Raw genomic sequence first — 26,202 nt, 5'->3', positions numbered from 1 at the left:
TTGAAAGATTAGCTCAGAATAGATCAAATACCTAAACACGAGTTAAAACTACAAAACGCTTAAAAGAAAACAAAGTGCAGAAGCTTCATGACATTAGATTTGGCCCTGATTTCTTGGATACAAAGGTACAGACAACCAAAGAAAAAATAGCAGATCTGAACTTCACGAAAACTTGAACAAACTGTGTATCAAAAGACACTATCGACAGAGTAGAAAGGCAGCCCACGGAACTGGAGAAAATATTTGTGAGTCACGTATCCGATAAGGGATGGCGATCCAGAATATACAGATAACTCCTAAAACTCAACAACAACAAAAACAACCTGATTAAAAAATGGGCAAAGGACTTGAGTGAACATTTCCCCAAAGAAGACAAGTAAGCCAATAAGTGCATGGAAAGATGCCCGGTGTCACGAACCATTAGGAAAACTGAGATCAAAACTTGAAGATACCACATCACACCCATTATGCTGGCTACTGTCGAAACAATAGAAAACAGCAAGTGTTGGCAAGGGTGTGGAGAAAACTTCCAGCACTTTCAGCAGGCGGCGGGAGACGGCCCTCGGTGCCACTGCCGTGAAGGCGGTAGGGCGGCTCCACAATCAAACACAGAGTGACTGTGGCGCCCTTCGCTCAGCTGGCTTTTAGGGAACAAAAACTCCCAGGCTATGAGTAAGACGAGCACATCGTATTTTACATGCCCAGCTGTGTCAGAAAATATGACGTTAGTGCATCATCGAATTAAAGAAATTAAATGAATGTATATATTATGAACAAGTCACTGCATACAGCACTTACGGGGAGCAGGCAGAATTCTCTCTTTAGACCATAACTTCTTAAAAGATTTTAGTCTTTCATTAAAAGTCAGCAATAGAAGAGCTGGAAGATTCTGAAATTGAAATAGGTCTCCAATTTTTAAAAAAAAAAATTTTTTTTAGTGTTTATTTATTTTTGAGAGACAGGGAGAGACAGCATGAGCAGGGGAGGGGCAGAGAGAGAGGGAGACACAGAATAAAGCAGGCTCCAGGCTCCGAGCTGTCAGCACAGAGCCCGACGCAGGGCTCGAACTCATGGACCGCGAGATCATGACCTGAGCCGAAGTCGGAGGCTCAACTGACTGAGCCACCCAGGCGCCCCAATAGGTCTCCAATTTTTAAAACTCATACTCCCTTATACTCTGAAAAATTGAGAACCTCAGAAAGCCTTTATTTACGTGTAAGTATTGATATCTGCTATAACAGAAACAAAAACCTTGGGGCGCTGGGTGGCTCAGTCGGTTAAGCGTCTGACTTCGGCTCAGGTCATGATCTCACGGTCTGTGGGTTCGAGCCCGGTGTCGGGCTCTGTGCTGACAGCTCAGCCTGGAGCCGGCTTCTGATAATGGGTCTCCCTCTCACTCTGTCTCTCTGTCTCTCTCTCAAAAATAAACAAACATTAAAACATTTTTTAAAAAGAAACAAAAACCATTAAAAATGTATATTTTTCAATTTTAAAATAATATTAATAATCCCACAGAAAACACACATACACAATTTATGAAAAAATAACTATTTTCCAAAACAAAAAAAAAAATGTACTGGGAAGAGGTCCGTTGTTTTATATTTTATAAATCTTCTTAAAGTCTTAACTGAGAAGGCTGGCTTCTCTAATCTGCCTCTGCATTTAATTTTTTGTGACCTGTTATTCTGGTGGAACCAAATGAAGAAAATCTGACCTCACAAACATACGTAGTTGGAGAAAGGAGGAGTATTTTTAAAGGCTTTTCACAGCTGTACGTATTCTTTGAAATGAAACCAAGCTTTGGCAAGGAGTAGTTTCCTACAGATTGGCTGCAAGGTGGATTTGGACCGTTCTGACCTTTTTACTTGGTTGGTGCAGTGGATGCTGTGAATTTTCACCCAGAGGCCCCGGAGCAACGAGGAACTAACTCATCCCCGCTCCGAACGGCGCCGGCGCAGGACCCGGTTCCTCTAGGGGGACTGCCTCGAGTGGGGACAGCCAGCTCACTCCAAGTCATGCCCATCCAGGGGGCAGACTCTCCGGAGCCTTAGCCAACTATGGGGGTGGACCCAGGCCCAGACCTGAGCCCACTGAGGCCACCCAACTTTAGGATTACACGGAGGGCTGGCTTGACTCTGTGGAGAACTTACCCGGACACCCTGTTCAACTCCTCTGCCAGACCCTTCCTTTTTTCTTTTCTTAACGTTTATTTATTTTTGAGAGAGAGAGAGAGAGCATGAGCAGGGGAGGGGCAGAGAGAGAGGGAGACACAGAATCCGAAGCAGGCTCCAGGCTCCGAGCTGTGGGCACAGAGCCCGACGTGGGGCTTGAACCCACAAACCAGAGGCTTAAACGACGGCCCCGGTCCTTCCTTGCTTTTCCATTTCCATCTCGTTCCCCATCCTCTCCTCTGCAGGTGTTGATCCCCTGAAAATTCTGACAAACCTCCTCCACGCTAAAGTCCGCTTCAGAGTCGGGTTTCCCAGGAAACCCACCTTGTGACAAGAAGTCTAGAAATGTCTCAGGGCTTGAGGTGACAGGGGAGCGCTCCGTGGGTGCAGACCGGCCAGTTTTCCAAAATTATTTCAATACTCAGTATGAGCAGAGTTGTGTTCGTGAGGTGAGTCACAGACCTACCTACAGTCCACAGATCCAGTCACCTCCTTACTGGTCCCTTCTGTCCAAATCGCCTCCCTTCCTAATCTATCCATCTTAAATTCCAGATCATAACCCTTCCCTCACCTACACTCTTTCTTCTACGTTTGTGTGGCAAAACCACAACCCCGATTACATTCCACTTTTTGTCGACCTGGCGGCTGGACACATGCAACTGAACTTGGTTGGGAGAAAGCCCCAAATCACGCTGACTGCTAATCAATTTCAGTTGATCAATTCCAGTCCTCGAGGGGGGAGGGGCGCGTCCATGCTGCCAAACCATCATCACACAGATATGGCGCATTCATGGCCCTGCCTGGCCACTCCCCACCTTCCGCTCTGTTCTCAAACGTCCCATGCCTCCTGCCCCCATCTCACCATTTTAAGTTGAACACTTGGAAGGTGTCTAGGAAAACGGAACATTCTCCAGCACCGTACCATCCCCTTGTGTCGCCCAGGTTAAAAACAAAACAAACAAAAACAAAACAAACAAAACAAAAGCATCCCACTCCAGTTACCACTCCCTTTCTCCTCTCCTTTACGATAAACCTTAAGACCCGCGCATACGCCTCACCTCCACGTCCTGTCTTCCACGCTCTCCTAAACCCAGCCCAATCCACGCCGCCTCGTCACCAAAACTAGACTTAGCAAAATCCCTGCTACCCCCCACAGAGCTGGAGTGCTCGGTTCTTCATCCTCCGCTCATCGGGTTCACAAGCAGCATCTGACGCAACCGTTCGGTCTATGCTACAGGTTTTCTGCCCTTGGCACCCAGGACACCGCGCTCCCTCGGTTATCTTAGCTCACGGGCCACTCCCTTTCTGTTCTTGGATACAATGGTACATGTACATTGGTACAAGTACCAATTGGTACAGGTACAATGGTACTTGTACAATGGTACATGTTGGTTCCTTTTCCCCAAAATATTATGTTCAAGTGCTACCAGGCCGAGTGCTTACAGACCATCTATACTTAACTCCCTTGGTGATCTCACCCAGTCTCGTGGCTCTAAATGCCATTTATACGCTCGTGATTCCCCAATTTATATCTTCAGTTCTAACCACACTTGGAACGTCAGACGTCAGGCCTACCCGACTCCAGGTATGTCTAAGAAACACCTCACGCTCCCTATGTCCAGAACTGAACTCCTGATGCCTAGCTTCCCCTCCGCCCCAATGTGCTCTTTTCATATTCCTCCCGTCTTCAAACTTCTATTTCTGAAATAAAGACTAAAGAGATGCTTTCAAGTTAAAAACTGGTGTTAAAATAGGTTCAACACACCTGTTGTTATGAAGTAATTACGTGTCTATTGAGGCATGAATTACTTACATGTGGACATTCAAACAGAGAAATGGGAATCTTCAACGTCAGTGTAAGTCATCCTTATAAATTACTGTCCTGCTTTAATTTTTTTAATTCTCTCACAGAAGAAACTGCATCGCTCTTGGACAAAGCTATTTAACCTATATTAAATGAATGGATCTATCCCAGGACTCAAATTTCATTTGACAGTTTAGCATCACACAATCTCAACTGGATCAGTCAAATCGGGAGGAGAATATAAAATTTCCACACTGGCTTTATAGGTTAATAGGTTGAAATAAAAAAAAAAAAAAAAAGCATGTGCTTTCTCTAAACAGATCAGCATTTCCAAAATTAGTAAATCCACATTTCCAAAATTTGGTTGTATTAGAACATCTACAAAAATTAGAATGTGAAGAATCTGACTGCGGAGTTGTATTTATTAAGAAAGTAGAAAAGAATAAATATGTTTTTAAATGACAATAAATACAAAAGATAACATACTTCAACTTTTCACGTAACACTATTGGGGCGTCAGAACCCCAGCTTGACCATATAGCATTTAATTAGAACTGATTGACCAGCATGTAGTAAACCCATGAGAGAATGAATGGAAGAGTAGATAAGAAACACACTGAGTGTAGGGGCGCCTGGGTGGCTCAGTCGGTTAAGCGTCCGACTTCGCCTCAGGTCATGGTCTCACAGTTCGTGAGTTTGAGCCCCGCGTCGGGCTGTGTGCTGACAACTCAGGGACTAGAGCCTGCTTCGGATTCTGTGTCTCCCTCCCTCTCTGCCCCTCCCCTGCTCATGCTCTATCTCTCTCTGTCTCAAAAAGAAATAAAAACATTAAAAAAAATTAAAAAAAAAAATACACTGAGTGTATAAACTGAGAGTCAACCAATCAATTAAGCTACACACTCTGAAGACAGTGTGACCAGTTTTAATTAAAGCCCACTTTAATAACAGCCTAGCCTCTTTGTGTCTGGAAACTGAGTCTAGCTATGCATTATTATCAAGAAATAAGAGTATAATCACACTGTGATTATGATAATATTGAAATTAAGTATAATTCTTGCAACTCTAGACATTTTCCAGAAATAATTTTTAGAGTTAATAATATCCCTCCTAATTTTTTTAAAAAAACATACTTCCATTAACACCACAGACACGTAAGTGCGATCAAATTAACAATTTCCAACTAAGTTTACTATCCCAAAAAGCATGAAAGCACAGTGAGAATTCAAGGTGAATATGTGATCATTCTAATGTTCTAACAGTCCAGAAAAGCAGCAGAATTGCAGCAAATTGCCTGAATACTGTAATTTTATTTATATTTACTGACTACAATTACCTATAACCATACATTCTTGGTCTAAACCCCGGTGTCAAAAGTAGAATATAAAACTCCTGAACAGATTCACATCAATGACTGCTTAATTTTGAGTTACATTATTCCCAAAGATCTACCCACATCAAAAAGCTCTTTCTCTCCTATCTTTATTGATCAAAGAACCTTCTAGTGCCATCATAGAAAACAGCCGCACTTGATGGCAGTAGTTTTGATGACAATGTAAAATCACTTAGCAGTCTGACACCGCTTCACATGGTAAAAACGCAAGGACAAATGATAAGCAACTTTTACATTTCCAGCGTAATTTTCCATCAGTGGAAAAGAATGAGGCTAATATGAGAGCTTCTTGGGCTTTGAAATAAGTCACAGGCTTCTTTGCTATCATTTATCAAAATAAAATCATTAAGGAAAAACTCTAAACATTGAAAAAGGCATTTAAAATAATAAATATGTTTCACTTTGAATTACATACAGAAGTATTCCCTTTACCATCCTGGAGAGCAACAAGGCCATAGTAGGATAAAGGACCAATCTTTAGGCAATGGACCATGGGTACAAATGACTCATTTTCTGTGTTAAACAATATATGAATTGCTCTAAAGTCTCCAGTTTCCAATTAATATTTTTTTAAAAACTATAGTTTTCACATGATGAGCTAACAAGCTTCTGTCACAATTTTACCGTTAATCACAATTGATCTCATTATAGACATTAGAGTACTTTTGAAGTATTCATTCACTCAATCTTTCATTCATTCAATAAGTATTTAATACACCCCCATTATATCCAACACTGCATAAGATATTATAAGCTTGGCCAATATTTGGAGAGTTCTGCCACCAAATGCTTCCTCTGTATAATTTAGAGACTAGTAAAGAAAGTACATTTTTATGAAAGGTAAGCTATGTAGAAGTATGAAATGGATGGCCTTCTCCAGATATTTAAACACATACTGTGACAAGTCTTAAATGGACTCAGATCCCTATCCCTACCCTCAGACCAAAACAGAAGACAAGACTGGTCAACACAGAAAAATATTCCAGTAAAAACAATTATGACCAAGAATTTCCCGTGAAATCTCTCATTCTAAGGAATTATTTAAAATAGCATTGGGGCGCCTAGGTGGCTCAGTCGGTTAAGCGTCGGACTTTGGCTCAGGTCTTGATCTCACGGTCTGTGAGTTCGAGCCCCGCGTCGGGCTCTGTGCTGACAGCTCGGAGCCTGGAGCCTCCTCCGTTTCTGTGTCTCCCCCTCTCTCTGCCCCTCCCCCGCCCATGCTCTGTCTCTTTCTGTCTCAAAAATAAATAAAAACATTAAAAAAAATAGCATTAGAAGTATTCACAATCCCCCCCCAAACTGGAAATAACTAAATGGGCTTTAGCAGACGGATGGACGAGCAAACTGGGGTACGTCCACACCACAGAACACTGCCTAGGGCTTTGTGAGTAATTAGTATGCGTCAGGGGCTGATCCCTACATTTGCCCTGTGAAGGAAGTTTTACCTCATTTCATCTTTTATTTTTATTGAGATATAATTGACAAACATTATATTAGCTTCAGATGTACATGTATACAAATGATGATTCACTCTTTGTATATTGCAAAAGGATCACCTCAGTAAGTCTAGTTAATATCCATCAACATACGTAGTTAGAATTTCTTTAACCTCGTTTTAGAAATGAGGCAACAGTAGTTTTAGTACAGAAATTAAATGAGGTCATTCAGCTAAATATTAAGTGACAGCCCCAGACTTAAACTCAGAGCTGTCTGATCCCAAAGCCGTTTGCTGAATGCCGTTTGCTGAAACGCCATTTGCTGAATGCTATGACGTGGCTGGAAAATACTGTCTTCTAAAAAAATCACAGCTTGATTCCAATCCACAAATTACGAGAGGAGAGCAAATTAATGAGAATAAATACAGGACACAAACTAAAAGGACAAAAATGAGTAGCTGGGCTCCAATGAAGAAAACTCTTTTCTCATTGGAAAAAAAAAAAAAAAATTAGAGACAGTATTTAACAAATGTCTGCGATTTATCAGGAAGCCATAATTTCCCCGGGTGCTGCGGAAATCCGCAGAACAGAACACTTTTTTACGTTGATATCAGTGTCATTTACGAACTAGAAGAGGCAGCAGGTATTTCTCCCTTTGAAAGATGGAACAATCCAGCCTCTGCTTCAACGAAGGCATTCAAGAACGTAACGATGAAAACTAGAGCTTCAGATACAGTACGGGCTGCCCACGACGAAAACCAGACTGATGGGCTTACGGTTTGGGACGAATGAGCTCTCCGGCGCTTGTTACGGCATCTGTTGCAAAGTTACTACCACCTGCAGTTCTGGCCCAAGGAGTTGTAACTACAGAAGTGAATCAAATCTGTATATTCACACTAAGTAAGACGATAAAAAAAATTTCTAAAATAAAACAGTACTTTCATACGTGCTTACTCTATTGAAGGCTGTAGTAAAACTCAAGAGGGTATGGGCAAAATTATTTTAGGTGACTAAAACAAAATTCAGACATCATTAAAGCCTCATTAAAGCCAAGACGTAAAATAAGTTCAAGCAATCTGAAACTGGGAAGGAACTACGGGAATTAAAATTCGTGGCACTGAAGACCTCACCCTGTTTAAGCAGACAAATGTGAGAACCTCTGCTCCGGGAAGGCTAATCCCTGAGAACCCCCAGAGGAGTCTGGGGGCGGGGGTGCGACTTCATGGCCAAGGAGAGGGCCCAGCCCTGGGCGGGTCAGGCCCCTGCCCTGCCTCGTCCGGCCTCCGTCCAGCCTCCCCTCTGCTTCCCGCTGTTCATGTGAACGGCTCTCCACCTGCTTCACAAAAACTGCCTTTGGTTTCAAGTTAAAGGTATTCCTGGATGTGAGAGTTAAATGGAAAACAGGGAAAGAAGAACTCTGCCCTCGGCTTTCTCTTAACCTGTGAAACCGATGGGTTTCTAAGAATTCCTGGGGTTCCTTTGCTGCAGCTGTGAGGGTTGTTAAAAATATTTCTTTCCTTCAAGTTGGGGGTAGAAATTCTGTGACACGACTTTTTCCTTTTTTTTCTTTTTAATACTCTCACCACCGGCTGGTTAGGTGAGGGAAAAAATGTCTAAGTACTATCTTACAGAAACCTTTTTCTAAACGCTCCTTTGCGTCTTTCATTTGGGGCTCTGGAGTACTGCAAGGTGCTGGAAAACGGAAAGGTCTGGGGAGCCTATCTCACAAAATCAAAACGTGGACAGGAATTCAGAGGTCTTCACGCTGCCTCTGCTCCCCTCCAGTCTTATCAACTAAGCCACATGAGCACCGTGCTGCCTTTTCAGTTATGAAAGTCTATTCAGAACGGAAATCCTGAGGCGCCCCCGAACCCGTATCAGGGCTGAATGAGGACCTCTGTCCACTTCTTTCTGCAAAGTAACTAAATTACCTCCTCCTTCAAATATACATTTCTTTTGTTTCTCATAGGAGGTGAACAATAGTTTGAAGCATATTCTATCAAAAAATCTCAATAGACTACTCATTGTCTGAATTTTTTTTTTCTTGAGAGAGAGAGAGAGAGAGCAGGCATGTGTGCAAGCAGGGGAGGGGCAGAGAGAGAGACTCTTAAGGACTTACCCTTCTTTTTTTAATGTTTATCTGGGGGGGGGGTGGAGAGAGAGAGAGAGAGAGAGAGAAAGAGATGGGCAGAGAGAGAGAGAGAGAGAGAGAGACAGAACCCGAAGCAGGCTCCAGGCTCTGAGCTGTCATCAGAGAGCCCGACGCAGGGCTCGAACCCACGAACCGTGAGATCATGACCTGAGCCGAAGTCGGACGCTTAACTGAATGAGCCACCCAGGCGCCCCGCGAAAGAGAGAGTCTTAAGCAGGTTCCACGCTCAGCACAGAACCTGGCGTGGGACACGATCCCACAACCTGGGAACAGGATCTGAGCTGAAATCAAGAATCAGACACTTAACTGAATGAGCCACCCAGGTACCCCTGATCTGAAAATTTTTTATGACTTTCAAGATGTAAGTCACGCGATCAACTTAAATCCCCCCTTTGCTTTTGAGAAGACTCCCAATTCTATCACCCAGAACCCTAGATGGTCATTTCATAGAGCACAGACGTAGTGGAACGCACATGAAATCAGCAGCAGGAGGTGAGTCTGCTCGCAGGACTTCACGCACAATGCTGGAACCAAGTTCTAAGGTGCCTGTCGATGAGACAGAGCACCTAGGAAAGCGAAGTCCACAGATTTCTGAGCTCAAGCACTAAAAGCCCCTGATTCTCTGGGCCCAGACCCGGTCAGCAGCTTACAGTAGAACAAGACACGTGTATTGCGTAATTTCACCCTTAGGTAATATTACCCCTAGGTAAGCAGTCAGTCAGTCACTGGACTCGTTCACTCAATGACGCTTACTGAGTGGGTGACGGATGAAGAAGAACGTCATGAGGACACATCCTGAGCCCAGGAGCCTGCTGATCACAGTGCAAGGGGACAAGAGCTCAGCAAAGTCATCACCCGAGGGCGGGTCCAAACCCTCTCAGGCTCCAAGATGCGCCCCAGTATTGGGTTTGTGTGGTTGTTTATAAAATTTACAAAAGTCAGGCATTTTTGGCTCTGACCTGCCTCTGTCACATGTGGGGCATGTTGAGAGGGACCGGGCAGGTGGAGCGTTTATAGGACCCAGCCAAAGGGAAATTGATCTGGGGGCGTATTTAATTTGGATTTAGTGGGATGTGTTTGAGTGGCTTAGTCACTTCCATGACGGTTAAACTATTACTTACCCTCCCAGGAATACCCCTAACATGTCCCGTGACACCAGACTAGGGCAGGGACACCGGATATCAGCGACAAACTGGTTAACATGTGTTGTCAATCCGAGGAAAACAAGAAAAACTGGAAAACCCCTAAAATATTATAGCTTACAGATGAAAAAAAGTTTGAGGCAGATTTCCCCAAATTTGGTAACAATCCTAAAATATTTACACGGCTTTATCAATAATGAGTTGTAAAGTTAAAAGAAAATTTTCCAAATTAGCAAAACAAATTTTATCGTATTTTTCTCAATCGTGCTAGCAGAAGATTATTTTTCCATCCTCTCTATGTGAAATGAATATACAAAAGTGTCATTGGGAGAGTCCAAGAGTGTGCAGCAAAAAAAAAAAATAGTATAAGGTTATGTAAGGGAATAAATTAATACAGCTTTGTATTAATTTTATGGATTTGTGTGATGTTTGTGATATGTTCCAACTTTAAAAAATTCTTAATTTATGGTATTTCTTTTCTCAAACCAAAGAAATATTCACATTTATGCCAAATTTTCTTATATATATATATATATGTATGTATATATGTATGTATATACATATATACATATATAATATATAGATGTATGTATATATGTATATACATATATACATATATAATATATAGATGTATGTATATATGTATATACATATATATTATATATACATGTATATATATATTTTATATGTATATACATGTATATAGGTATTTTACATACATATACTTACTTATTTTGAGACAGAAAGAGGTGGGGGGCAGAGGGGTAGAGAAAGAGGGACAGAGAGAGAATCCTAAGCAGGCTCCTCACTGTCAGCATAGAACCTGATGTGGGGCTTAAGACCCATGAACCATGAGATCATGATCTGAGCCAAAATCAAGAGTCGGACACATAACTCACTGAGCTTCCCAGGTAACGCAAAAGAGACCTTCTTAAAGAAAATTTGGTATATGGGGCACCTGGGTGGCTCAGTCAGTTAAGCGTCCAACTCTTGATTTTGGCTCGGGTCATGATCTCACAGTTCATGAAGTTGAGCCCCACGCTGGGCTCTGTGCTGACAGCACGGAGCCTGCTTAGGATTCTCTCTCTCTCTGCCCTTCCCTGTTCATGCTCTCTCCCCTTCAAAATAAATAAATATTAAAAAAAGAAAAAAGAAGGTCTCTCCCACTCTCCAGCCTCATAAAACACGAATCTACTCCCTATGTACAGAATCACCCAAGCTACGAAAGCCAGCCAGTGGTGACGTAGGCAGCAGGTGGACGCATCTAAGTCAATCTGGGAATACCCCCTAAAGACTCCCAAGAAGATGGGATACTTGAATTAAAGTTTAATGAAAAATATTTTCATTGTGTAAAAGATGCATAAAATTACCATTTGATCCATTTTATAGTTCGGCGGTATTTAATGTTTCACAGTATTGTGCAATCTCTGAGCTTTTTCATCTCGTAAAAATGAAAGTCTGTGCCCATTAACCACTCACTCACCATCCCCTCCCCTCCCAGCCCCTGGCACCCACCATTCTACTTCTGTCTCCAAGAATCTGACTAGTCAAGACACCTCATGTAAGTGGAACATACAATATTTGTCCTTTTGCAACTGGTCTATTTCATTTAGCATAATTTCCTCAAGGTTCGTCCGTGTGGAAGCATGCGTCAGAATTTCCTTCCTTTTTAAGGCTGAATAATATTCCGCCATGTGCGTATATCACACGTGGCATCCATCCACGCCTCAGTGGACACCCGGGTTATTTACACCATTTGACCATTGCAAATAATACGACTCTGCTCACAGATGTATAACTATCTCTTCCGGCCCCTGCTTTCACTTCTTTTGCACATGCACCCGGAAGGGGGACTGCTGGATCGTATGGCGAGCTTAGTTTTAATTTTCTGAGAAACCACCCCCGTTACTCACAGCAATTGCTTCCTTTTACATTCCTACCAGCAGTGCATGAGGGTTTCAATCGCTCCACGGTCTCGCCAACACCTGTTACTTTCTGGGTTGTGCTCAATGTTACTATGGCCATCCCAATGGGTGCGAGGTGGTATCTCACTGTGGTTTTGATTTGCATTTCCCTGATGATGAGTGATGTTGAACACCTTTTCATGTACCAACCAGGCAATCTGTGTATCTTCTTAAAGAAGTATCTATCCAAGTCCTTTGTTCTTTTTTAAATCTGGGGTTTTCTTGTTAAGTTGTATGAGTTCTTTAGACGGCCTTACCAGATGCATGCTTTATAGATATTTTCTCTTATTTCATGGGTTGCCTTTTCACTCTGCCGACTGTCTCCTGAGATGCATACACTGAATGTGAAGGACAAGTGTGGATAATCAAAACAAGGGAGGGGCGCCTGGGTGGCTCAGTTGGTTAAGCGGCTGACTTCAGGTCAGGTTATGATCTCACGGTTCATGAGTTCGAGCCCCGCGTCTCGGGCTCTGTGCTGACAGCTCGGAGCCCGGAGTCTGCTTCCGATTCTGCGTCTCCTCCTCTCTCTCTGCCCCTCCCCCACTCGTGCTCGCTCTCCCTCTCTCTCAAAAATAAGTAAATATCAAAAAAATAAAAATAAAAAAGTAAAACCAGGGAGGGGGGAAAGGACATCGATGTCAGTTGTGCTAGTATGGGAGCATGAAACAAAATCCTGTGTTGGCATTCTGTGTAGGTTAAACTCAGGGTGCATGTGAAGAAAGAGAAACAAATGTAGACGGGAAGAATGGCCATGAAAAGTCAGCTTCCGAATTGCCTTGAATAGACTTTGAACTCTATCCCCAAAGTTCTGCACCAATGTAGGATTTTAGCCGTGGCAGTAATATGGGAAAACAGTAAGGGCAAACGCAGGAGTTTACATTTTCAAGCAACCACTTTAACATCAGTACAGAGGACAGATTTTAGAAAGGTTCTTTTGCAAAGACCCCATGTACATCTCAGCCAGGCAGGCTCCTTACACTGGCTCGAACAGCCACCCCTTCCCACCGTCCCCGCTCTGCAAAAGCTCCCTGCTCCCTGCCATGACCACAGTGCGTCTTCCACTGCAGCTACTTGCTCTGTCAGTCGTCTTTGGAAAAACCCATCTGATAAAAGCAATGCAACAAAGACGTTACAATCCAGGAACGACTTGACATGTAAAACCTCTCAGATGTACAAGCAGTTTAAAAAGTGACTGGCTGGGTAAGGAAATGTCTATCAGTGGTGAGCCCCCTTTTATGCGGACAGCTAAAACAAAAACATGTGTAAACCGATACAAAGTCTTCATTTTATTGCCAAATGAAAAACAAATCGGTAATCTGACCATAGAAATACTTCCTCATGAGAAAATGGACTACTTGGCAGGCATCAAAATATCAGTATCTTGGCATATTTGAAAAGTAGCCAGAGGAAGGTGCCTCTTTACCTCTTTGCCTTGAAATTAGATCATGAAACACGCAGCAGATTCTGTTGCCTTACCAATAACCATTTCTTCTTCCTCACCAAAGGTGCCACGAGGTGCTAAAATGTCTTCCTTCTGAGGGTTGATGGAGAGGAGGTGGTGGGGGACGGGCTAAACGGGTGACGGGCATTGAGGAGGGTACTTGTTGGCACGAGCACCGGGTGCTGTATGTAAGCGATGAATCACTGGGTTTTCCTCCTGAAGCCATTATTCCCCTATACGTTCACTAACTTGGATTTCAATAAAATTAAAAAAAAAAATAAAAAAAATAGACAATGGGACAAAAAATTAAATCAAATCAAATCAATCAATCAATCAACTGTTTTTCTTCCAGTCGCCCTGTGCTCAAGGAAGGAGTCATCTTCCCACCCTGGTCGAGGGAATGCAGGTTGGGAGGCCAGTTCTACGAACTCTGTTTTCCTGGTGATGGACTGACCGATTGTGCAAATCAGGCAGCCGGAGTACATAGACAGGTCCCCCCACCCCCCCACTTTCCATACCTGCTACCGTCTGCACACCGCGGATGTTACGGCATAATGTTGCGAGCAAATACCCCGTATGGCAACGTAAACGGTCAAAGCGACTCTGCGTGATTCTGGAAGCACCGGAAGGTCAGCGCCAGGTAACCAAATACAGAGCCTGCGTTCCATTCCTGTGACGCTTCACCTACACGTCTCAAATAAGGAAGCTGGGAGGCAGTAGGCAAAGGACATCCTCCTGGCAGACACTAGGCCAGACCAGGCAAGAAAAAAAGCTGTCGCCGTACCCCACGTCCCCCCCAGACGGCCTCACTAGTCAAAGATGACATCACTCTTCCCTACTGAACATGGCTACAGCCTCAGAGTCCTTACTAATCTCCCTCCACCTAATGGCAATCACCAGGTAGCTGTCTAATTATTGCCTATTTGCTATCCCGCACCTTGCTAACATTTGCCGGATACAGAGAGCCCGGAGACTCGGGGTTATACGACCGTCACATTGGAATAACCTCTTTAGGGTAGCATTTGCCCAGCAAGCGAGGCCCCTGAGTGGGACTCTGCCAATAGGGAATCCACCAGACCTTTCAGAGCCAATCTCCAGAGCTGGTGTCATTACCCTGAAGTCAGGCTCGCGTTGTGCCACGTGTTGACCTAAGCGAGGGGAAACAGTGTCATGGCTAAGGGTCCAGCCTCTAGGGGCGCCTGGGTGGCTCGGTCAGTCTGACTTCGGTTCAGGTCATGATCTCAGGGTTGGTGAGTTGGAGCCAACTGACAGTGCAGAGCCTGCTTGGGATTCTCTCCCTCCCTCCCTCCCTCCCTCTCTCTCTCTCTCTCCTCCTCCTCCTCCTCTTCCTCCTCCTCCTCCTCCTCCTCTTCCTCCTCCTCCTCCTCCTCCTCTTCCTCCTCCTCCTCCTCCTCCTCCTCCTCCTCTACCAACTCATAATTTTTTGTTTCTCTCTCAGAATAAATAAATAAACTTAAAAAAAAAAAAAAGAGTACAGCCTCTAGGGTAAAAACGCCGTGTTCGTATCCCAAATCTGATGCTTCACCACCTCATTTCATTTGCCTCATCTTTAAAATGGGGATGATGATAATATCCTTCTCGTAACACTTCGTTAAGGGTTACCTGAGTTAACAGAAGTAATGCATTTAGAATCGTGGTTGACAAACAGGTGCAATGTATTTGCTATTATATTTTGAAAATTTAATCTTTACACAAATTTACAACTCGACTACGATCTTTCGTTTCTTTTTTTAAACTATTTGAGTAAGTTAATACACTTTTTTAATCCGTAGGCACATCTCCTCTACCTGCTCCTTCTGTTAACTTTTTTGGTTGTTTTCTTAATAGCATAAAAATACAATTTTAAACTTTCCTTTTTATAAAAAGTATGGGGAGTTTCTGCAATCTCATGGGCTCTGCTACACTGACTCATTATGTTTTCTCTAAATGTTTACTACTCAGGAATTAAATCCATTTCATAATGCTGTAATTTTATTAGTAATCCCCAGTTTTACTGAAACTCTGCATGTCCATATATAACTTATGTGTATCCCTTCATTCAATAAATATTTAGAGCAAGAATCCTACATAACAGAATACTGTTCTAGGCAATGGACTGCAGTTCTTAAATTTAGCAAAAATAATTTAAATACATGCTGCATGTAACACTTTTAAATGTGTATGGGCAAAGTATAATAAGCCTTTTTAATGTGAAAACAATATTATAAGAAAAAAATAGGGCCGCTTAGGTGGCTCAGTCGGTTGAGTCTCCATCTGACTTCGGCTCAGGTCATGATCTCGCGGTCCGTGGGTTTGAGCCCCGCGTCGGGCTCTGTGCTGACAGCTCAGAGCCTGGAGCCCATCTCAGATTCTGTGTCTGCCTCTCCCTTTCTGCCCCTCCCCCACTCTCACTCTGTCCCTCTCTGTCTCTCTCTCTCCAAAATAAACAAAAAAATTTTTTAAAAAGAAAAAATATTTTGCATCCAAAGCCACTTCTCTAACTTCCTCTTTAGAGCATCACACACAAAAAAGAACTGAAGTTACATATCTTAGAAATTACCAGTGTTTAACACATTCCACCTTAAATTTTAGAATTTCATATAAAAAATTTATAAAGACAGTTCTAATAGGACTTATTCTAGAACTTAATTTTCTGAGCCCCACCACAAAATGATGTACAAAACACTGAATAGGCACTACAGTATGAGGATAATCAAGAACCAAACTTAAATCTAAGTGCTTCCACTGACATTTAGAAGAATATTTTAATTTTTTTCACGTTTATTTATCTCTGAGAGGGAGAGAGAGACACAGCACAAGCAGGGGAGGGGCAGAAAGAGAGGGAGACACAGAATACGAAGCAGGCTCCAGGCTCCGAGCTGTCAGCACAGAGCCCCACGCGGGGCTCGAACCCAGGAACCGCGAGATCATGACCTGAGCTGAAGTCAGATGCTTAACCCACTGAGCCACTCAGGCGCCCCTAAAAGAATATTTTAAGGCTGTGAGTGAGAAGTAGTATTAAGTCCATCTCAAATAATTCTCATGCATATGTAATTATGAAAATATGGTTGTTTACAAGTGTTTTAAATCTTTAAGTGGAAAACATCACATAAATTCCAAAATAAGTAGTTTTGACTACGATTGACCTAAGGAGATTCAAATTTTAAAACCCTTAGCCTGAGATCAACTCCTCAAACAGCCCGAGAATTAATGGCTCCTTATTGATTGCAAGCGTTTGGTGTTTACAATTAGTCAAAGACAAAGCATTCCTTTCATCATTTTTATCACTTCCTGCTCCACTGTTTTGGAAGTGTGAGAACTGTCCTTATTTTGTTGTGTCTCTGCACAGTGTTCTGGGCTTTATGAGTCATTCTTAATAACGTTTCACGATTTACACAGATTGGAGAGAGGAGGGCTTTCCCTCCTCCCGAATCTGCTCCACACCATGTGCACTTTCCTCCAAATACATTCGGCTTTTTTCCATTTAGGTTTCAACCTGTGCCAAAACCAAAGGGAGCGTTCGTTTACTCCGCTTGAAAATGTCAAAGTTGTACGGGTTCAACAAAAAGTTTGCGGCAGAACTTTACTCCCTGATGTTTCACAAACATAGGCATGCACAGTTTTTGCTTCCGTTTCAAAAGATTGAGCAACGGCATTACAAGATCTGTAAGTTACTGATACTGACGTGACCAGCGCGTGGGTGGGAACAACTGGCCGGAGATTGAAACTTCGCTGCACTGACTTTTTTCATACTGAACAAGGCACTATAGAGGGTAAAAATCCGTTCAAAATCTATCTTATCAAATCTCCTTCAATCCTTTACATAACCTCGTGTTGCCCTTCAGATAAACTCCAAAGCCTTTAAACACAACCTCAAAGGTCCTGCACAACTGGTCTCTGCTCACGTCTGTGTCCAGCTCCTTCGTGATGCTGCACAGGGCTCTCCCCCCGGCCCCGGGCAGTGCTCCCCACTCATGCTCCCTCTCTTCCAACCAGCAAGCTCATCCTGCAGACCTCGCACTCTACTGTCCCACAGAACCCTGTCCTAGCTGCAACACAGTAAGAGCTCGTTGCATTAACTCATTATACGCCAACCTTCCTTTTTAAGCACTTTCTCCCTAAATTTTGTCCAGTCTTATGGCAATATGATCGACCTACCACACACTGTAGAAGTTAGGGTGTACAGAGTAATTATCTGACTTCATTGATCAGGAAATGATGATTACAGTGAGTTCAGTTAACATCTATCATCCATACAGACACAAAAAGTGTCCTCTTCCTTGTGAGAAGAACTTTTAGGACCCACTCTCATAACACCTTTCTTCTGCATCATACCTCGGTGTTAGCTACAGTCATCACGTTGTGCACCTTACGTCCCTGGCACGTATTTATAATTGGACGTTTGCGCTTTGGACCACCTTCCTCCAGTCCCCCCTCAAACCACCCCAAACTCCGGTAAACACAAATCTGATCCCTTTTAGTGTTTTTTTTTAATCCCACATAAAAGTTAAGACCATACAGTATTTAGCTCTGTCTGACGGACTTTACGCAGCACAATGTCCTCAGAGTTGATCCATGCAGCTCCAAGCGGTAGGACTTCTTCCCTTGTCACAGCCGAGTGATACTCCATTGTGCACAGAGACCACCACTTTTTTATTCTTTCATCCGTTGGTGGACACTTCAATTGTACCCATCTCTTGGCTACTGTAAATAAGGCTGCAGTGAACATAAGGACAAAGATAGTTCTTCTACACTGGTGCGTTCGCTTCCTTCAGACATATTCTCAGCAGTGGAACTGCTGGTTCGTAGGGTGGTTCTATTTTTAATCTTTTAGGACCCTCCAGACTGTTTTCCACAGAGGCGGTACCCATTGACATTCCACCAGTGACGCGTGAGGGCCCCCTTTCCTCTCCATCCTCACCAGCATTTATGTCATCGTTGTAAATTTCATTAAGTCTTTAGTGCAGCGAACATGCTGTATTGTATTCGTTTCAGGTGTACCATGTAGTGAGTCGACAATTGTGTGTGTTACTCACGGCTTGTCCTAAGTGTGCTCTTTAATCCCCATCGCCTAGTTCACCCATCCCTCCACCCACCTCCCTTCCCGTAAGCGTCAGCTCGTTCTCCAGAGTTGTTTTCTCTTTTCTTCCCTGTGTTTCTCACAGGCCACAAAGGAGTGAGAGCATATGGCATTCGTCTTCTACTAAATGGCTTACTTCACTTAGGATTACACTCTTCAAGTGCATCCTTATCACCGTAAATGGCAAGATTTCATCCTTCTTTACGGCTGAATAAAATCCCATTGTACACACACACTCCTTTATCCATTCACCTATCAATGGACATTTGGTTCACTTCCATAGTGGACTCTGTTTTTGGATTCCTCGGGTAAATACCCAGCAGTGTGATTACTGGATTGTACAGTTGCTCTATTTTTAATTTGAGTAACCTCCAAACCGTTTCCCACAAGGGCTGTACCGGTTTGCATTCCCAAAGCTAGTGCAGGAGGGTTCCTTTTTCTTCACATCCTTGCCAACATTTGCTGTCTCTCGTGTCGTCGGTTTTAGCCATTCTGATAGGTGTGAGGTGACATCTTATTGTTTTTTTTAAATTTCTATTTCCCTGATCATGAGGGATGGAGCATCTTTTCATGTATCTGTTGGCCATCTGGATGTCTTCTTTAGAAAAACGTCTATTCATGTCTTCTGCCTTTAATTGATTATTTGTTTTGAGGGTGTTGAGCTGTGCATGTTATATATTTTGGATATACACACCTTATTGGATATGTCATTTGCAGTATCTTCTCCCATTCAAATAGGTTGCCTTTTAGTTTTGCTGACTGTTCCCTTTGCTCTGCAGAAATTTTATTTTGACGTAATGCCAGTAGTTTAATTTCGCTTTCATTTCCCCTGCCTCAGGGGACTTACCTAGAAAACCGTTGCCACAGCCTATGTCAGACCTTACTGCCTGTGCTCTCTTACAGGATTTTTACAGCTTCGGGCCTCACATTTAAGTCTTCAATCCATTTTTACTTTATTCTTTGTGTACGCATAAGAAAGTGGTCCCGTTTATTTCTTTTGCACGTAGCCGTCCAGTTGTCCCAACGCCCTTTGTTGAAGAGACTGTCTGTTTCTCACTGGATATTCTTCCCTACATTATCAAAGAGTAACTGACCATATAGTTGTGGGTTCATTTCGGGGCTCTGTTCTGTTCTATGGATCTGTAGGTCTATTTCTGTGCTAGTGCCATACTGTTTAGATTACTACAGCTTTGTAATACAACTTGATGTCTGGATCAGTGATGCCTCCAGCTCTGCTTTCCTTTTTCAAGATTGATTTAGCAATTTGGGTTTGTTTTTTTTGTTTTTTTGGTGTGTGTGTGGTTCCATATGAATTTTAGGATGTTTTTTGTTGTTGTTCTAGTTTTGTGAAAAACGCTGTTAGTATTTTGACAGGGATGATTAGATCTGTAGATGGCTTTGGGTGGGATAGACATCTTAACAATATTTGTTCTTCTAATCCATGAGCATGGAATGTCTTTCCATTTCTTTGTGTGTTCATCAATTTCTTTCATCAGTGTTTTATCAGAGGATAGGTCTCTCACCTCCTTGGTTAGGTTTATTCCTAGGTGTCTAGGATTCTTAAAACAATTGTAGATTGTTAATCCTACAATTGTAGGATTCTTAAAACGATTCTTAAAACAATTGTAAATAGGATTTCTTTCCTGATTTCTTTTTCTGCCGCTTCAATATTTGTGTGTCAAAATGAACAGATTTCTGCACGTTGATTCTGTATCCTGCAACTTTACTGAATTCCTTGATCAGCTCGAGCAGATCTTCCGTGGAGTCTTTCACGGTATCTGTAAATGGGAAAAGTTTTACTTCTTCCTTGCTAATTTGGATGCCTTGTATTCCTTCTTCTTCTCTGACTAGGACTTCAAGTATGAGGCTGGATAAAATGGTGAGAGTCCATCTTTGTCTTGGTCCTGACCTTAGAGGAAACAGTTTTTCACCCCTGAGTAGAAGGGTAGCTGTGAGTTTTTTATATATGACCTTTATCATGTTGAGGTGTGTTCCCTCTAAACCTACCTTCTTGAGAGCTTTTATCACGAATGGATGTTGTACTTTGTCAAATGCTTCTTCTGCATCTACTGAAATGTCCCCATGGTTTTTTTGTCCGTTCTCTTACCGATGTGATGCAGGACAATGACTGATTCTATTGCATCCCACTTGATTGTGGCAAATGATTTTTTTTTAATGTATTGTTGGATTTGGTTTGCTAATATTTTGTTGAGGATTTTTGAGTTTTGCATTTATGCTCATCAGAGATTTGGCCTTTAGTTCTCTTCTGTCATGTCTCTATCTGCCTTTGGTATCAGGGTAATTAACGTAGGCCTCGTCAAATGAATTTGGAAATTTTCCCTCCTCTTCCATTTTTTGGAATAGTTTGAGAAGAACAGGTATTAACTCTTCTTTAAATGTCTGGTAGAATTCACCATCTGGTCCTGAACTTTTCTTCCTTGGGAGTTTTGTTTTTTTTTTTTTTATTAGAGATTACATTTTATCGCTGGAAATTGGTCTGCTCGAAATTTTTATTTAAGTATTTTATGGAGAAAGAGAGAGTGAGAGCAAGCACAGGGGAGGGGCAGAGAGTGAGGGAAAGAGAGAATCCCAAACAGAGGCTCAAACTCACGAACCATGAGATCATGACCTGAGCTGATATCAAGAGTCGGATGTTAACCGACTGGGCCACCCAGTCGCCCCATTCTGCTCAAATTTTCTATTTCTTCCTAGTTCAAGTTTGGAAGGTTGTATGTTTCTAGAAATTTATCCATTTTTTTCTATGTTTTCCAATTTGCTGGCATATAATTTTTTATAATATTCTCTTATAATCCTTTATATGTCTGTGGGGTCAGTTATTTTTCCTCTTCCATTTCTGATTTTGCTTTTTGAGCCCTCTCTCTCTCTTTTCTTTGATGAGTCTGGCTAAAGGTTTATCAATCTTGTTGATCTTTTCAAAGAACCAGCTCCTGATTTCACTGATCTGTTCTATTGTGAGTTTTTTTTTTTGTTTTTTTTTAAATTTCGATTTTGTATATTTCTGCTCTAATCTCTATTATTTCCTTCCTTCTACTGGTTTGGGGGTTTGTTAGTTCCCTTTCTAGCTCCTTTAGGTGTGAGGGTAGATTGATTATCTGATATTTTTCTTGCTTCTTGAGGTAGGCCTGTACTGCTATAAACTTCCCTCTTAGAACCACTTTTGTTGCATCCCAAAGATTTTGGACCTGTCTCTTCTCTTTTTTGATGCCAGCCATTCTAGCAAGAGCTGATACCTTACTGTTGTTTTGATTTCCATTTCCCTAGTTGGTGATGTTGAACATCTTTTCATGTACCTGTTGGCCATTCCTATATATTCTTTGGAAAAATGTCTACTTGGGTCCCTCGCCCAGTTTTAATTGGATTATTTGTTTCATGTTTTGTTTTTGTTTTTGTTTTTTCTTTTGCTGTTGACTTACATGAGTTCCTTATATATTCTGGATATTAACCTCTTATCACACAGATGGTTTTACCATTCATAGGTTGTCTTTTCACTGGTGAGTTTTCCTTTTGATGTGCAAAGGCTTTTTAGTTTGATGTAGTCCCACTTATTTATGTTTGCTTTTGTTGCTGTGCTTTAGGTGTCCTGTCCAAATATTATTGCCAAGACCCATGTCAAGGAGCTTTTTTCCTATGTTTTCTAGAAGTTTTATGGTTTCAGGTCTTACATTTAAATCTCTGACCTATTTTGAGTTAATTGGCATGAATGGTGTAAGACAGAGGTCAAGTTTCATTTCTTCCCATGTGAATGTCCGATTTTCCCAGCACCATTTAACGAACAGACTGTCCTTTCTCCATTGAGTATAACTGACTCTACTGTGAAATATTAGTTGACCTCATATACTTATTCATTTCTGAGCTTTATTCTGTTCCACTGGCCTATTTTTTTTTTATGCCAGTATCATACTGTTTTGCTTAATATATCCTGAAATCAGAAAGTGTAATTCCTCCTGCTTCATTCTTCCTTCTCAGGAATGCTTTGGCTATTCAGTCTTTCGTAGTTTCATATAAATTTTAGGTTTGTTTCTTCTACTTCTGTGAAGACATGCCATTGGAATCTTGATAGGAACTGCGCTGAATCTACAGATGGCTTTTGGTAGTATTGACATTTTAACAGTATTAATTCTTCCAACTTACACATACAGGATAATCTCCATTTACTTGTGCCTTCTTCAATTTCTTTCATCAGTTGTCTTGTAATTTTCAGACCAGAGCTTTCACCTCCTGGAGCAAATGTATTCCTAAGTGTTTTATTATTTTTGATATTACTATAAATGACATCACTTTCTTTTTTAGATAATTTGTTGTTTGTGTATAGAAACAGCACTGATTTTTCTATATTAATTTTGTGTCCTGCAACTTAATTGAATTCATTGATAAGACCTAATAATAATTTTTTGGTGGAGGTCTTCAGGACCTTCTATATATAAAATCCTGCCATCTGCAAATAGAGACATTTTACTTCTTCCTTTCCAATCGGATACATTTTACTTCTTTTTCTTGCCTAACTCCTCAGGCTAGGACTTCTGGTACCACATTGAATAGAAGTGTCAAGAGCAGACAGCTTTGTCTTGTTCCTGATCTTAGAGAAAAAGCTTTCAACCTTAGCACGTTATATAATTTACTTAGGATGGAGGGATGGGGTGAAACCGGTCAAAAGTTACAAACTTCAAATTATAAGGATGTAACGTACAACGTGATGACTATAGTTAACATTGCCGTATGGTATATTTGAAAGTCACTAAGAGAATAAATTGTAAACTTTTCATTTTGTGCCCCCTGTAGAAACACTAAGTTCCATTACAACTGAATTCATGTCCAGTGCTTAGCAAATGCAAAACACGCAGTAGATAGTTGGTGACTTTTGGTAAAATGAATGAATTTTTTTTTTTTAATTTTTTTTTCAACGTTTATTTATTTTTGGGACAGAGAGAGACAGAGCATGAAAATGAATGAATTTTAAACCAAAAATGATGACCCTGGGACAGAAATTGAGCTGTGTGTTTTTCTAGACCCCACCAACTTCCTATGTAACAGTCTTAATGACCAATGATAACATATTAATGAGGGAGAAGCAAAATGCAGGAAAAAGCCAGTAAGGGACTGGGAAATATACATTGTTTATTATACCTTGCGATGGAAAAGTAATCAAACAAGCAGAGGATAATTGGCGTAAACTGAATTAGAATGACTGAAACCTGGGGAAAAACCTTCCATACGAGAAACTCTAGAAGTTCCTTTTGAGGTTTACTCTATTTCTTTTTTATTAAAAAAGCAACATATACAAGAATATAAACTGATAAATCCCCCAAATCCAGAAACAACCACAACGACATAGTTCACTAGCTCTTCGTCTACACAATTATATATATGATTATTTCCTTGTAAAAGATGGCACTATATCCTGTTCTGCAACTCACCATACTTCAGTGAAGCTACCAATTAAAACACCTATTTTAGGGTTTTTTTGTCCCACTTTTCCTATTACAGTCAATGCGGAACATGAATAACCAGTTAAAATGAGAGCAGAAAGGCAAAACATTTAACACTACCTTCTCCCCACTCTTAAAATACGAAAAATATTCGAACCCTCCCTCCCAGGCTATCCCAGAAGCAAACCACCGCAAGCCCCACAGCCCTGCCTTGGATCCTACCAGCCAACACCAGCACCGCGTTCGCTCCAGCACAGGCCCTTCCGTGCCCAGGACGGGGGCTCTCAAATGTTAAACTTGCACTAGAATTACCTGAGGGGGCTTATCAAAACACAGATTTTAGGTCCCACTGCAGGAGTTTCTGACTCCAGGGGGTTTGAGTGAGATGAGGCCTATGGCATTTTTAACTAGTTCCCGAAGGATGTCCACGGTGATGTGGGAATCCCACCAGAGAATCGGTGGCCTCGATGAAGAACCAATGCCCACAAAGAGCCTTCTCAATCTGCACACCTCTTAGTGGCCTCGGTTCTCCCAGCATGGTCCTGAAAACCCACACTGCACCACTCAACACTGGATTACACAGCCTCGGTTGCTGTACTCTCACAGTACCTTCTTTCCACGCCAGAAGATTACGCGTCCCTCAAGGACGGTACACGCAAGGAACATGGCTCCTGTGACTCACCAGGACCCCGGGACACGGCAAATAGATGCATCTGCTTAATCCACAGGCCCCACCTGACTGCCTAAAAGCAAATGATGTGCATCTTAAAATCTCGAGCAAATTTACTCCTAGTAAACATTTCTGTTTGCTAGACATTGGGCTACATGTTTTCCAACATCCACACCAACAAATCCTGAAACGATCTTATTCTCTGATTACGTGTTTATTATCTGTGTTCTCCTATCAGAAAGTGACCTTCGAGGGAGCAAGTTTTTAGCCCTTGTTCTCTAATTACGTTCCCATAGTAGGTACTCAGGATTTCATTCATTCATTCATTCATTCATTCATTCATTCATTCATTCGAGAGAAAGAGAACACAAGCATGAGAGAGGGGCAGAGGGAAAGGAAGAGACAGAATCCCAAGCAGGCTCTAACCAAGATCATGACCTGAGACGAAATCAAGAGGCAGACTCTTAACCGACTGAGCCACCCAAGAGCCCCTCAAGAAATACGTGCTAATCGGCATACTGAATCACTGGCTAGGGAAATGAGTAGTATCTGCTCACATTCCAGCTACAACTTGGCCACTCAACTAGAAATTATTATTCAATCTTCAATCAAATAATCTAGATCACTGTGAAACGTTCGGGCAGCTTTTAAAAAGTAGATTCAAGGGGCGCCTGGGTGGCGCAGTCGGTTAAGCGTCCGACTTCAGCCAGGTCGCGATCTCGCGGTCCGTGAGTTCGAGCCCCGCATCGGGCTCTGGGCCGATGGCTCGGAGCCTGGAGCCTGTTTCCGATTCTGTGTCTCCCTCTCTCTCTGCCCCTCCCCCGTTCATGCTCTGTCTCTCTCTGTCCCAAAAATAAATAAAAAACGTTGAAAAAAAAAATTAAAAAAAAAAAAAAGTAGATTCAAAAAATGAGAAATGGTTATACCACTCATCTCTCACCAGTTTTCATTTGAGTTTTAAAAACCTGTGGTAAGTAAAACATCAACTTAAATGTTGAAATACATTCTGTTAAGCAGATGCGATGATTTTAATTCAACATCCTTTTCTATTACATGGACCATCAGAAAATACGATTTTTACTCAAAGAAACACCGATGAAAATAAAGTACTTTCAAAAATCCGCTATCTCATAACATTCTCGTTCATTAGAATCACTTCTAAACAAAATTTCTGCCGGGGAAATGCAGTAATGATGTCGAATGTACAAATAATGGCTGCCGGTGGTAGGAACTTTACAGATACTGCAAAAACTGCTTCCGAAATCAATCTGGCTTGTAACAAAGCTACTAAAATTATTGGAACTAGTTTCATAATCACTAACAATGGTGATGACCTGAATTCATCTTTAAAATTATCAAAATCCCAATCAACTTGATTAGATTGCTACAGAGCCCAAACACTCTCAAAAAGAATATATTAAAGATACACCTTTGCACTAAGATGAACAATTAACAGAATTAATGGGATACATCAAGTAACTCTTTGCAAATGAACTTTATCCCCC

The 26,202-nt window shown here is 41.8% G+C and overlaps 1 protein-coding gene and 1 long non-coding RNA gene across 7 annotated transcripts in view; both read right to left on the bottom strand.

Moving 5' to 3' along the window:
• Positions 1-26,202, bottom strand: part of PDE10A (phosphodiesterase 10A) — a 599,454-nt gene that overhangs the window by 145,485 nt on the left and 427,767 nt on the right. The window lies entirely within an intron of this gene.
• LOC128777613 (uncharacterized) lies at positions 18,940-24,260 on the bottom strand. The gene is made up of 2 exons (XR_008422820.1): positions 23,533-24,260; positions 18,940-23,456 (listed from the first exon to the last, which is right to left on the bottom strand). It is a non-coding gene; the product is annotated as an uncharacterized LOC128777613 (long non-coding RNA).

This window comes from Panthera pardus, unplaced genomic scaffold (assembly GCF_024362965.1).
Source record: "Panthera pardus isolate Hobbes unplaced genomic scaffold, ASM2436296v1 HiC_scaffold_17, whole genome shotgun sequence".
NCBI lineage: Eukaryota > Metazoa > Chordata > Mammalia > Carnivora > Felidae > Panthera > Panthera pardus.
The sequence above is the reverse complement of the archived record's forward strand: the minus strand, read 5'-3'. Positions and strand labels throughout refer to the sequence as shown.